Source organism: Diceros bicornis, chromosome 20, assembly GCF_020826845.1.
Source record: "Diceros bicornis minor isolate mBicDic1 chromosome 20, mDicBic1.mat.cur, whole genome shotgun sequence".
Lineage (NCBI taxonomy): Eukaryota > Metazoa > Chordata > Mammalia > Perissodactyla > Rhinocerotidae > Diceros > Diceros bicornis.
In genome coordinates, this window is record NC_080759.1 from 33,572,793 (window position 1) to 33,585,745 (window position 12,953).

At 37.5% G+C, this 12,953-nt stretch overlaps 1 long non-coding RNA gene across 1 annotated transcript in view; it reads right to left on the reverse strand.

Moving 5' to 3' along the window:
• Positions 1 to 1,319: 1,319 nt before the first annotated feature.
• LOC131419249 (uncharacterized) overlaps positions 1,320 to 12,953 on the reverse strand; it is a 38,580-nt gene continuing 26,946 nt past the window's right edge. The window contains exon 3 of the long non-coding RNA XR_009223176.1: positions 1,320 to 1,610. This is a non-coding gene — a long non-coding RNA (uncharacterized LOC131419249). The remainder of the gene's footprint in view (positions 1,611 to 12,953) is intronic.

Consider the following 12,953-nt stretch of genomic DNA (forward strand, 5'->3'; position numbering starts at 1 on the left):
TTTATGAATTTCTTAGTTTTTGTTGAATTCAAGATCCCCTTGAGAATGTTTTGGTTTCATGAGGATTGTTATCAGGGAGATATTGGAGGTGAGCAGAGCGCTGGTAGTCGTAACAACAGCAACACAAATACCCCATGACCTCAAGAAGAGCCAGAAAGGATGAAACTGCACCTCCTCCCGTAGCACAGGTGAGGAGGGTCATGGAGGACAATGTCGTGCTTGAGAGTAGAAAAATAAGAAAGCATACAAATGGGAATTTGTGTTTCAGTACCTCATAGAGACTTGAGAGCTCTTCGAAGAGGAACCCAAATCTCTAGCGTGATCCTGGTGATTGTATTGTTGCCCATTACATCACCTGAGTCAAAATGAACTGTTTTTGAGGAAAACTATGTGGGGGAGGAAAATTCTCCTCTACCCTCTTGGGTTCTCCAGGTGAGTCTGTGAAATAAGCTGACAACAGACGGATTAACAGGAGAAAAGGCAAACAAATTTATTTGATATTAAAAGTTTTACATGGCATGGGAGAGCTTCATAGAGAGAAGAGAAAACCCCCAAAGAAACTGCCAGGCTTGGAGACTTTTATACCATTTGGACAAAGGAGGATAAATTTTAAGAGGAGTGACAAGACAAAGGGAACTAATGGTAAATAAGGGCTAGTTAGTAAGGCTTGTTGTGCAGGTTCTTGCTCGGTGCCATCTCATCTCTGGTGATAAGGTTGTTTTTCCCTTCCTGGTATGGGAAGGGGGCAAGGAGAACACCTTCACAAGGCGAATTTATGATCTATTTTCTGGCAGCTACCAGGATGGCAGAAAGTTCATCCTGTGCTTGTTCTTTTTACTATTGCCTTCAGCTCAAAATAATCCTTGTGTCAGAATGGCATACTTTGGGATGGCCTATGCTGATCTCCTACAACCACTAGATTAAAGAATCACTTTAAGTAGATTTGAAATACTCCTAGTGAACTGACCCATAATCACTTAATTCCTAGAACTTTGAAAAAAAAGTTAGGGGCAGTGACCTTTATATGACATGCAGTAATCATTCCTTAGAGCAATATTTCCTAATGTTTTCTAAAGTGGGTGCAAGCACTCTGTGGAATACCCATAAGAGTGTAGAAAACTTATATTTATACCTTTTCATTTGATACTTTAAATTTTTCTGTATTTTTAGGTATTTTCAAATATCCATTTTATTTATTTAGTAAATATAAATGGTGTAGAAGTTTATATCTATCTTGTATAAATAAATAAATAAATAGGGGATCTCTGATTTTTTTTCAAGTGATGAGGTACATGAATCAGAAAAACAAAAAACTCGGTAACTGTTGATATAGGGGATTCTCTTTTATTCATTCATTCAACAAATATTTATTGAGCATCCCTTCTATGCAAGGCATGATGGTAGGCACCTGGGATACAGTTATGGGACACTGACAGATTCTTTTAAGTTGAGGAACATTTGTTGGTTAATAGGTGAAAAAGATTTCCTCCCATAGAATTATGGTGGGCAGTGGAAACTTTTTGGAGGAAAAAATGTCTTGGGTTACAGCAAGAAACTTGAGCAACATCTTCATAAACTGGAGAGGCCTGGAGTCACAATGAGAAGTCTGTCTAAACAATGAAAAAAAAACTAGACAATATAAACATGATTAATATCAATTAAATAAAAATTGCCTCCAGAAGAATCCTAAATTTAGAATGCCTGTGAATTTTGAAAATCTGCCTAGTTTTATTGTCTAGATCTGAAGGACTTGTTAGTGCAATGTTAAATAAAACTTGTTTTAGTAGGCTCTTGCTCTAGGAAGTTAGCTCAAGAATTTTAGTTTTAAAAGCCTCCTGCAAAAGTCGTCTGTTGCTGAGATCCTTGTTCTGCCAAAAGCAGTTTGATGTCTTTCACTGTAGCGATGGGGATACTCTGTGCTGAATGACAACTACATGGGGGATTTTGCAGAATCAATTCCTAAAGCGGTTGTAACTTCCTTTTGAGTGTAAGAGAAAAACAGAAACTAAAGTATAGAGATTTCTTACCTGAACAAATCTTGCCTTAATTTAAAAGTGTTAATAATGATGATGACTAAAAGTAATAGGAAATTTCTAACCTCTTTAATGAAACTTGGTCTTGCTCATATCTGTTCCACTGCATAGAATGGAGTTAAAAAATATTAAGTAAAAAATATTATTGAATGAATAAAAAGCATCTAATACAAAACTCAAAGCCTAATAGACTCTGAATTACAATGAATGAATGAATAAAATCAGCAATGTATAAAATCAAAACAGAATCAGAATCATTCACAAACTAAATAATTTTCAGAAAACAAGATAGTTAAATGGTCAAGGTTAATAACTTCCTTATGATACGTGGAAGACAGGAAATAACAGAAGATAGACTTCTTTCCCATATCCAACATCTTTTCCTGATTTCCCTGTCTCTGTTACTGGCCGCCCTATCCTTCCAATCAATCAAGGATGAAACTGTAGATTTATGCTTTGACTCCTTCTTCTCATTGCTCTCATTCAGGCAATTGCCGAATGCTGTTGATTCTTCTCCCCCAATGACCTGTAAAACCAACACTTCCTCTACTGATACTGCCCACATTCAAACCCTTGGCACCGTTTTCTTAATTGCTGCAACAATCTCCAAAATGATCTCCCAGCTTCTAAACTCAAACCCTCTAATCCATCCTCAAGAGTGCTCCTAGAGTGAATTTTTTTCAACATTTTAAATATTTTGCTTCACTCTCTTCTTGCTTGTATGATTTCTGATGAGAAGTCCACTGTAGTTCTTACCATTGCTCCTCTATAGATAAGATGTTTTTCCCTCTAGCTTCTTTCGAGATTTTCTCTTTGTCTTTGGTTTTCTGCAGTTCGAATATGATATGCCTAGGTGTCGATTATTTTCATATCTATCCTGTTTAATGTTCTCTGAGCTTCCTGGATCTATGGTTTAGTGTCTGTCACCAATTTTGGAAAATTGATGGCTGTTATTACTTCAAATATTTCTTCTGCTCTGTTCTCTCTTTCTTCTCCTTCTGGTCTTCCAATTATGTATACATTAGACCTTTTGAAATTGTCCCACAGTTCTTGAATGTTCTGTCCTGTTTTTACAAACCTATCTTCAAGCTCACTAATTCTTTCCTTGGCCATGTTCAGTCTACTGATGAGCCCATCAAAAGCATTCTCCATTTCTATTATAGTACTTTTGATTTCTAGCATTTCATTTTAATTCTTAGAGTTTCCACTTCTGTTTACATTACTCATCTATTCTTCTATATTGTCCACTTTTTCCATTAGAATGCTTAACACATTAATTGTTTTTATTTTTAAATTCCCTGTCTGATAATTCCAACATCTCTTTCATATCTGAGTCTTGTTCTTTGCTTACTTTGTCTCTTCAACCTGTTTTTTTCTTGCCTATTAGCATTCCTTGTAAGTTTTTGTAGAAAACTAGACAAGATGTATTGAGTAATAGGAACTAAAGTAAAAGGCCTTTAATGTAAAGTTTTATGTTAATCTGGCAAAGAATTGAGGTATGTTTAATGTTTACTCTAGCTACAGGTGCTGGAGGTTTCCAGTTCCTCTAGCGTCCCTTGTTTTTGTGTCCTACTTAAAAAGAGTCTTGCAGCTCTTTTGGCTGTAATGCACTGTTATTACACTGGAACTCGGCTGATGTGGTGATGGGGTATGGGGGGAGGGAAGCATTCTATAATTTAAGATTAAATCTCATTCTTTTTTTGTATGTGAGGAAGATCAGCCCAGAGCTAACATCTATCGACAATCCTCCTCTTTTTTTTTCCCTTTTTCTCCCCAAGGCCCCAGCAGATAGTTGTATGCCATAGTTGCTCATCCTTCTAGTTGCTATATGTGGGACGCCACCTCAGCATGGCCAGACAAGCAGTGTGTTGGTGTGTGCCAGGGATCTGAACCCAGGCTGCCAGTAGTGGAGCGTGAGCACTTAACCGCTAAGCCATGGGGCCGGCCCTTAAATCTCATTCTTTTGGTGGACCTGTGTCCCTGGTCTATGACTTACACAAGTATTTCTTAGCTTTTTTATTTTCCCTTAGGTAAGACAGGAAGGCTAGAAGAGGCTGAAGTCAGGTAAATACCCTTCCCTGTGGGTGAGATAAAGCTCTGTTAAAGTCCTTTCCCTGAAGAGTAGGCCTTTGTTAAGAAGAATGCTTTTCCAGAACCGTGAGAGAATCTTTGAAAGCTCTTCACAGTGAGAACTTGGTGAGGTTCCTGGGGATAAAACCAACAGTGAGCACCTCTGCGGCCCTTCCCTCCAATACTGCAGCCCCAGCAGTTTTCCACCCTCAACTAGTTCACACTCAGCCTCCAGCAATTCATCCAAGTTACCATTTAAATATTCCTACCAGTTTATGGCTCCAGCAGCTTCTGTTCCAGGTAAGCTGATCTTGGCTGTGATTGTCTATATTTGCCTGTCTCTCCAGATATAGGAGTATTAGTTTGCCCTGTGACCTCAATTCTCTGATGGGTCCAAGAAAAGTCATTGATTTTCAGTTTGTTCAGATTTTTTTCTTGTAAGAGTGGGAGTGATGATTTCCAAGCTCTTTACATGTCAGAGGTAAAACTAAAAGTCCCAGAATGAACTTCTTAAAAAAGAGATCTGATCATGTCACTTACTTGCTTAAGCCTGGGACCTTTGTTTTTCTACCAACAACATAATAGAAATCAAATTTTTTAAATATAGCATCAAGACCTCACAAATATACTGAACCCAAATCTACCATTCATCTATGTCTACCACTACAATATTGTCCCTCACATGTTCTGCCTTTATGTCCGTCATCTAGAATGCTTTTCTCTACTTCCCTAATGAGCTTTGATAATGACATCTTGGTTATTTTTCAATGTCCACATCAAATGTCAGCTTTCCTATAAACATTTCTCCTGTATCTCTCTTCTCTGCTCAAATTTAGTCTTACTGTCTTGCACTTATATAGCATTTTATTTGTATATCCATATCAGCTTTTTACTTTTCTTTCTCAGAAAAGGGTTTTGAATCTCCTCACGCAGTCACACAGTGCTTAGTTGAGGCCCCTAGAGTACAGTGCCTTATCAAATGGAAAAGCTTTCCAATAACTTTTGATTCACTGTATCACCTATAAATAAACTTTCTAATTTGTATCCATGTAATTTATAGTATATACTAAAGGCAGAGTTACCCAGACATCTAGAAGACACCTACCAAGGTGGCATTCAAGAGGATCAGGGTGTAGGGACCTTTCAGCAGTATGGACCAAATGGTTTTATTTCATGGTTGGCCAGGGAAGCTGTGCCTGCTGGCCATGTATCTTTCAGCTGTGGGCCCCCTCTGTACCATGAGGCCATTATCCAGCAGGAAAGAACTCATCTTATTCACAGCAAATTCTTAACTTCTCAGCTTCTAATCCTTTTATCCATTCCTTGTTTACCACCTTTTCCTAATCCAGCGTTTTCCAAAGCCTTTATTCCTTAATTTATCGCTTTCACAGTAATCTTGCAAATCTCCTATCAATTTTACATATTTTTTTCACTTAAAGAAGTGGTTTTAATGAAGAATTTTTTTATTATAGATTACTATATTATTAAGAATTATATTATACAATCCATGTATACAAATACATTAATACATAAGATTATTTTCTGCTGTATCTTTTTTAACAAGTGTTTGCTTACTTTCAATTAATATGTAATTAAAGGCAGGATTTATCAATAATATACTTCTTATTTTGCTGACTAAAAGATCCCAAAGTATAAATTGAATGGTTATGATATAAAAATATATAAAAACTGTTTCTATGACCTCATGTATGAAATTCTTTATTTTTTTTTGTGAGGAAGATCAGCCCTGCGCTAACATCCATGCCAATCCTCCTCTTTTTGCTGAGGAAGACCTGCCCTGAGCTAACATCTATTGCCAATCCTCCTCCTTTTTTTTTCCCCTTTTTCTCCCCAAAGCCCCAGTAGATAGCTGTATGTCATAGTTGCACATCCTTCTAGTCACTGTATGTGAGATGCCACCTCATCATGGCCAGACAAGTGGTGCGTCAGTGCATGCCCGGGATCCGAACCCAGGATGCCAGTAGCGGAGCGCGCGCAGCTAACCGCTAAGACACAGCCGGTCTCTGGAATTCTTATATTGTATATTTGAAACAATCAACCAATTACTTTGCTTGTTACAACTTTTTCTTTTATTTTGAAAGTGAATGAGAAAAAGAGGAAAGTTTCAGCCTGCTATTTTCAAATATTCTTCTCAGGTTACATATTGCAGTTATGGAAAGTCTTTATTCCCAATAAATAAAAGCTGTATTAAATGTTATCATCACTATATTCTCACCTTCTAACATTGGTGTTTGAAATATTCAAGAAATCACCAGATGTTATATAAGAATTTTAACCAGAAATTTTCATATCTGCTATAAAAATCTTAATGCAACTTAAAGGATTAAATTTTATCATCTTTATTAGCATGTCATATTTCAATATCAGTGTTTCTTACGGTTCTTCTCTTTCAGTATTGGTGCATTATGTGTATACTTGAGAGAATATTTATTTGGTAGCATGGCCGACTGGGCTAATTAATCCCTCCCACTATAAAAACATAAAATGCTAGAGAAAATATAACCATTTTAAAAAGATAATAAATAAGCGCAAAGAAATAAAGAGAAGTCTCTTATATGCCATATGTTAACATAAAAGAAGAACAGTTAAAATTAAAGACAGCTAAGACAGAGTAATAAAAGTGAGTTAATATTTCAGTGGTCCAACAGGGGTCATTCAGATTAGACATAGGCCCTCATAGCTGGTGAACAGGGTTCTGAAGATTCTATAGAGTGGAAGAACTGGTATTGAGCCCCTGGCATAAAGCCAGTAACCTCAAAGTGCTCCCTCAGGGGCTAAAAGATTCCACCCACCATTCCAGAGAAATACTGAGAAAATTTACATGCTTTTAATCTTTTGGAGAACTTGAGGTATGGGCAAAGTCATGCAAAAAAAACAAAGAAAGAAACCTCAAACTTGAAGACAATACTATGTGTCAGATATGAATTTACACAACCTGTGTAGCGCTAGAACTGAAACAAAGAAATTAACGTAAAAACAAGTGAAGGGCACCAAAACACTATGTGATGGAACTATATCACATTCTGGAAAAGGCAAAACTATAGAGACAGTAAAAATATCAGTGGTTGTCAGGGCTAAGAAGGAGGGAAGGATGAATAGACAGAGCAGAGAGGATTTTAGGGGGCAGTGAAACTACTCTGTATGATACTATAATGGAGGATACATGACGTTATGCATTTGTCGAAACCCATAGAATGTACAACAATAAGAGTGAATCCTAATGTATACTATGGACTTGGGGTGATAAAAAATAAATAAACAAACAAAAACACAAACAAAACAAACCCTTTCCCCTACAAAACACAAATTTGAAAATTAACCAGAGGCACACATGTGCATACAGGCACACGCACGCGCACACACACACACACACACACACACTTCTATATAATCAATGCATCAGAGACAAAATCACAAAAGAAATTACAAAGTATTTGGAACTGAGCAACAATTAAAGGACTGCGTATAAAACTTTGTAGGAATGTAACTAAAACAATATTTATCAGAAAATTTATTGCCTTGAATGTATTAGCAAATAAAATATTTGAAAATCAATGTTCTTTCTCAAGAAATCAGAAATAAGCAGCAGAGTTAAAGAAAATAATGTGTTAGAATTAAAATTAATTATTTTTTAAAATAGAGCTGATCAAATTCAAAGAGTGCATGGCATCTAGAAAGGTCTCTGTGACTGTGAGCTATTATTATAGTTATTTAAGGGTAGGGAGGTAATGAAAATATATTTTATTTACTTAGGGTCTAGAAATTTGTCTTCTAGTTCTTTTTCTTTAAATAACTAGATATGGTGTCACTTGTGGCAAGTCACTTCGTCCTTCCGGACCTAGATTACTTAATATATAAAATGAGGAGTCTAAAAGAAAAGTCACACCCTATCTTTCTGGGCTTCTACTTTTCCAGGGCCCTGGTGGAGGCAACAATTTGCCTGATATAGAATTCAACCCGTATACTGCTGTTATCATATGGACCACTAGTGCCTGCTGGGGAACCTGGAAACCATGAAACATGCTGAGCCACATCTACACCGTACAGAAACTTATGATGATGATAATCACTAGCAGTCATAGTAGTCGTGTGAAATGTATAGTAAAGTTGACTCTCTTACTACTATTATTTCCTTTTAGTCTGGTCACAGTTCATGACTCCATTCCCAGCACTAAAACCAAAAACTTCTCCTCTCTCTACAATACTTCTTCTCGGGAAATTTTGTACCTCTCTTCAAAAGCATGTTATAGAAGTTGCAAGTTGCTGCTAAGTGTTCCTAGGGCAAATTGACTTATAACCAGCTTGTTAAATCAATAGCGTGTTCACTTACTCAAGGAGATTCTGGCTGAAAGAAAAATAAGGCTGGGTCTTTAATTTCTCTTATAAGTAGAATAAAATAGAAAAGCCCTTTCTTTTTTCAAAGTTAAAGAAAAAAAAGTCAAAGTCCATTTTTGCTCATCACATGGTAAAGTCTTCCTTAGCCTTTTCTTGATCTTTCCCTTCTACCACATTGTAAAGAGAATGAATGACAGCTGGGAACACAATACCGGCGGAACCACTTTTTCTCCCTTCTCTCCTGTCTGCTTTCTCTAAACCAGTGGTTCTCAAAGTATTGTCAGAAAGCCTTCCAGGGGGACTGAAAGTCAATTTTCCTGACAATACTAAGACATTATTTGCCTTTTCCACTCGCATTCTCCCTTGAGTGTACAATGGAGTTTTCCAGAAGCTACATGATGTGATATCCCAACAAATTGAATATGGAAGCAGATGTGAGAATCTAGCTGTCTTCTACTAAGCCAAAGGTTAAAGGCATTTGCAAAAATGCAAAACAAGGCCACTCTTCCTACAAAATGTTTTTGGCTTATAACACATATTTTTCATAAAGGCATGTTATTTATGTTAATATGTCATGGGTTTATTACTATTATTTTTAAGTGAATTAGTAAGTGAATACTTTTTAAATTCTCCATTTTAATTTCAAATGTGATAAATATTGATAGATACTAATCCACATAAACAAAAGCTCCTTATAATGTGTAAGAGTGTAAAGAGATCCTGAGACCAAAAATTTGAGAACCACTGCTTTAAGTAGTTCCGTCTGTAGCTAAGAGGAAAAACTAGGAAATAGATGCACCTAAAATCCAGAGGAAAGGACCAGAGGCACTTAAATGCTGAGCTAACCAAAAGAAGAGGATAAAGCACGTGGAAAATCTCTCCTGTAGAGATTTAGAGCCGAGATTCTGGAATCAGGCTGCCTGGGTTTGAATCCCAGTTTTTCAAGTTACTGAATTTCTTCATTATAAAATGGGATTGATAACAAGAGCAACTCTCCCCAAAGGGGGGCTATGAAGATAGAATGTGTTAATATTTGTTATTACTTGATAAGAACTTATCACAGTCCCTGGCCCATAGTGTGTGTCATATACATGTTTAGTTAATAAGTAAAACCATAGTTGCCTGAGTTAGATGCCATGAAAAAACAAGAAGCTGGACTGTGAGGTAAACACAATATTGGGAGCAGATCAGAATGATTTACTACGTAGAAAAAACGGAAACCAGACTTTGGCATTAGAATGAGTCTATCGACAGATCCCACATCTAGTCGTCAAAGCTCAGTGGGCCTAAGAGACTTTAAATTGAGAGGAGAATGGGATGATCCAAATAGACTCTCATGAGAAATGCTTCACAGAGATTGAGCTTTTTTGAAAGGTCGGAAGGAGACTTTGCCCTACTAGCCAACTTACTCACGTGGAAAGGCACAACCCTTTGAACCCAGTATCGACTCCTCCAGCTATAAAAAATCACCGCCACCGCTTGATGGCAGTACATTCAATAGCACATAACATGTAAGCATTTTATGTTGCTAGATCATCTCCAAATGCTGTCCTCACGCATTTAAAAAAAGTATTTGAGGGGCCGGCCCAGTGGCGCAAGCGGCTAAGTGCCTGCGCTCTGCTGTGGCGGCCCAGGGTTCGCCAGTTCGGATCCTGGGCGCGCACCGACGCACGCTTGGCAAGCCATGCTGTGGCGGCATCCCATATAAAGTGGAGGAAGATGGGCACAGATACTAGCCCACGGCCAGTCTTCCTCAGCAAAACGAGGCGGATTGGCAGATGTTAGCTCGGGGCCGATCTGCCTCACAAAAGAAAAAAAAAAAAAAAGGTATTTGAAATATTTTGAGATAAAAAGAAGGCAAATAATTTTTTTTGAAAAGGTCATACCACATTTTTTTCCAGGGGAAATTTAATTAAATTTGAAAAAAGGAACTTTTATTTACTCTGGCATTTATATTAATCTGTATTAATCTCATTGGGTAATCCAAATGCTTTTGAAATTACCCTTGTTAAGTGCTTTATAATAGCTAAATTTTAATTAAATGTACTATTTATTTACTAATCTTATTCAAAAATAGGGCCTTGCTAACGTCCTAAATCTATAATTCACAGTTTGGCATACATGATTGTATTTTATTTTTTAAACAACAAAGACTTTTAACGCTTGTGAATTCTGAAGCAAATAATGGGCTTAATATTTTAAAGTCAGACACAATTTAATTTCCTTTAATTAAGTATGTCACAATAGCTAAAGTTCAGAGTTGCAAAGGAAGTTCCTTTGTTTCTATGAAGCTTTAGATAGTTGAAGTAGGAGGAATTATTCTCTGAATGCAATGTGCCCTATTGCCTTTTCCACCTAAATACAAGATCAAATTCCCATCCTGAAGCTTATTGTATAACTCCGGAATTTCAAGAGTAAACTTTTGGAAACGGATTAAGTTTCTAGTACTTGCATTTCACATAAGTAGGAATCCAATAAATATACAGATAATGATTATAATGGGCATTCTTCTTCTAGAAGCAGAGTAGAGGAGCCCAGCCCTTCAAAAGTTCAAAATTCCTTCTCCATGGTATTATATAAGGGAACCTTGATACTAGGTACTAGAGAGTGGCTTTTCTTCCTCCTGTTCCTCTTAAGAACATTGGGAAAAACTTAAATAGATATATCTGTTTTTGTTAACTTGGATTGAATACTTGTACCTTTAAAGTGACATCTCTGTTGAGAGATTGTGAAGTATTTGGTCTATATCAATTTTTAGGCATGAATGAAACAAGAAATACAAGGATTATAAAGGTTAAGGTCATGTCCCTCGATTCTTCCAAAAGAAAACTTTTATAGAGAGCCAATAACGGATATGTAAAACCTGAGGAGAAAGTTAATTTTTTTTAAAGTTAATTTTTTTAAGTTAATTTTTTTAACTTTTAAAGACTTTGAAAAAAGGATATTTCTGAGGAGAACATAGTAAGTCTCCAGCTTTCCGTGGCGATCAGCCCATTTCAAACGGTTAACAGGCAAAAGCCAAGGCAGGGCTGAGCAGCCGGGTGATCACAGCTGAGTTAGAACGGAAGCCAGATTACAGATATGAAACATTTTGCACAGTGCTTAGCACACAGTGAGCCCTCATTAGCAACCACAATAATCTATGATTAATTATTATTTTAGAAGGTCAAGTTTGAGAGAGTGACTGAGCTTCTTTCCCATTTCCTCCTAGTCCTTGGTTGCACTTTCACCTACTCCTGGCCTAGGGGAGTGTTCATGCATTTATTCAACTAGTGTTTATTGGGTGCCTATCCTATGGCAGGCACCATTTTAGGCACTGGCTGACAGTGTTACACTTTACCCGGGCCTGGAAAACAGACTCCTCCTGGAAAGCAGTGAGGGTTAAGAAATCACCCCAGGCTTTTGTGTTCCAGGAAACAGCTTACTGCAAAGAACCACCCTTCCTCACATGGCTTAGATAAGACTCGATGATGACCCCCTTGTTTTACTGCTACAAGGTCAGACACAGACCTTCCAAATTCCCATTCCTTGTCTCCTAAATGATTAGCTGAGCTGTTTGTCCTCACTGACCAATCTGGACAAAACGGTCCCTCACCTGAGTTGACCAAACTCTAGTCGGGCTTCTCTGCTTCCCCCAGGAAGGAAGGAACCGAATTTTGGTGCAACCTTGAACATTGGATTGTGGAATAACCTCTCCTTCCTTCCTTAATGGCAAGAACTGGCTAACTTCAGGGAAAATATTCTCTGATCAACTGTCTGTCATTCCACATGCTCATCTCGCTTCCCATCCTTGGTTCTTTCTAGCCTCACTTACTCCTCCCTATAAAAGAAAGCCCTTTTCTGTCTGCCCTTCTAGATGCTTGCAGATCTCATGGTTGAAGTGTTCTCCCTGTTGCAATAGTTCCATGTCCAATTGCCATAATCCCCTTTCCCGTATTGGAAAAATTGTTTTGAATAAAGTCTCTCTTCACTAGGTTCCAAATTTGTTTTATATTTTACAGGCAGTTCAGCAGTAAACAAAACACACAAAAATCCCTGCCCTTTTGGAGCTTACATCCATGGGAGAGACAGACAGACAATACGAAAAACAGTATTTGTACTCTTGTGATAATTGCTTAGGAGAAAAATTAAAAATTGCAAGGAAAGGAGTTATTCAATATGGACAGGTGGTTGAAATTTTACATAGGGTTGCCTGGGAAGGCTTCATGGAGAAGACTTTTAAGAAAAGCCCAAAGAAGTGAGAGAACAGATATCTGAGGCAAGAACATTATAGGCCTTGACTTGGAAGCATGCTTAGAGTATGCAAGGAGCAGCCAAGGAGTTGATGTGCCAAAAGCAGGAAGATTTCTGGGACTCTCACTGACCTCCTTTTGATGGAGGCATGGAGTCCTGCAGCGAGGTAGGTCTTAGTTGGAGGGAAAGGGCACTTTTTTGAGCCCCGGTAATGGTGGTTGGCAGAGAGGTAGTTTTACAATAAACTTTCTCTTGACTTCT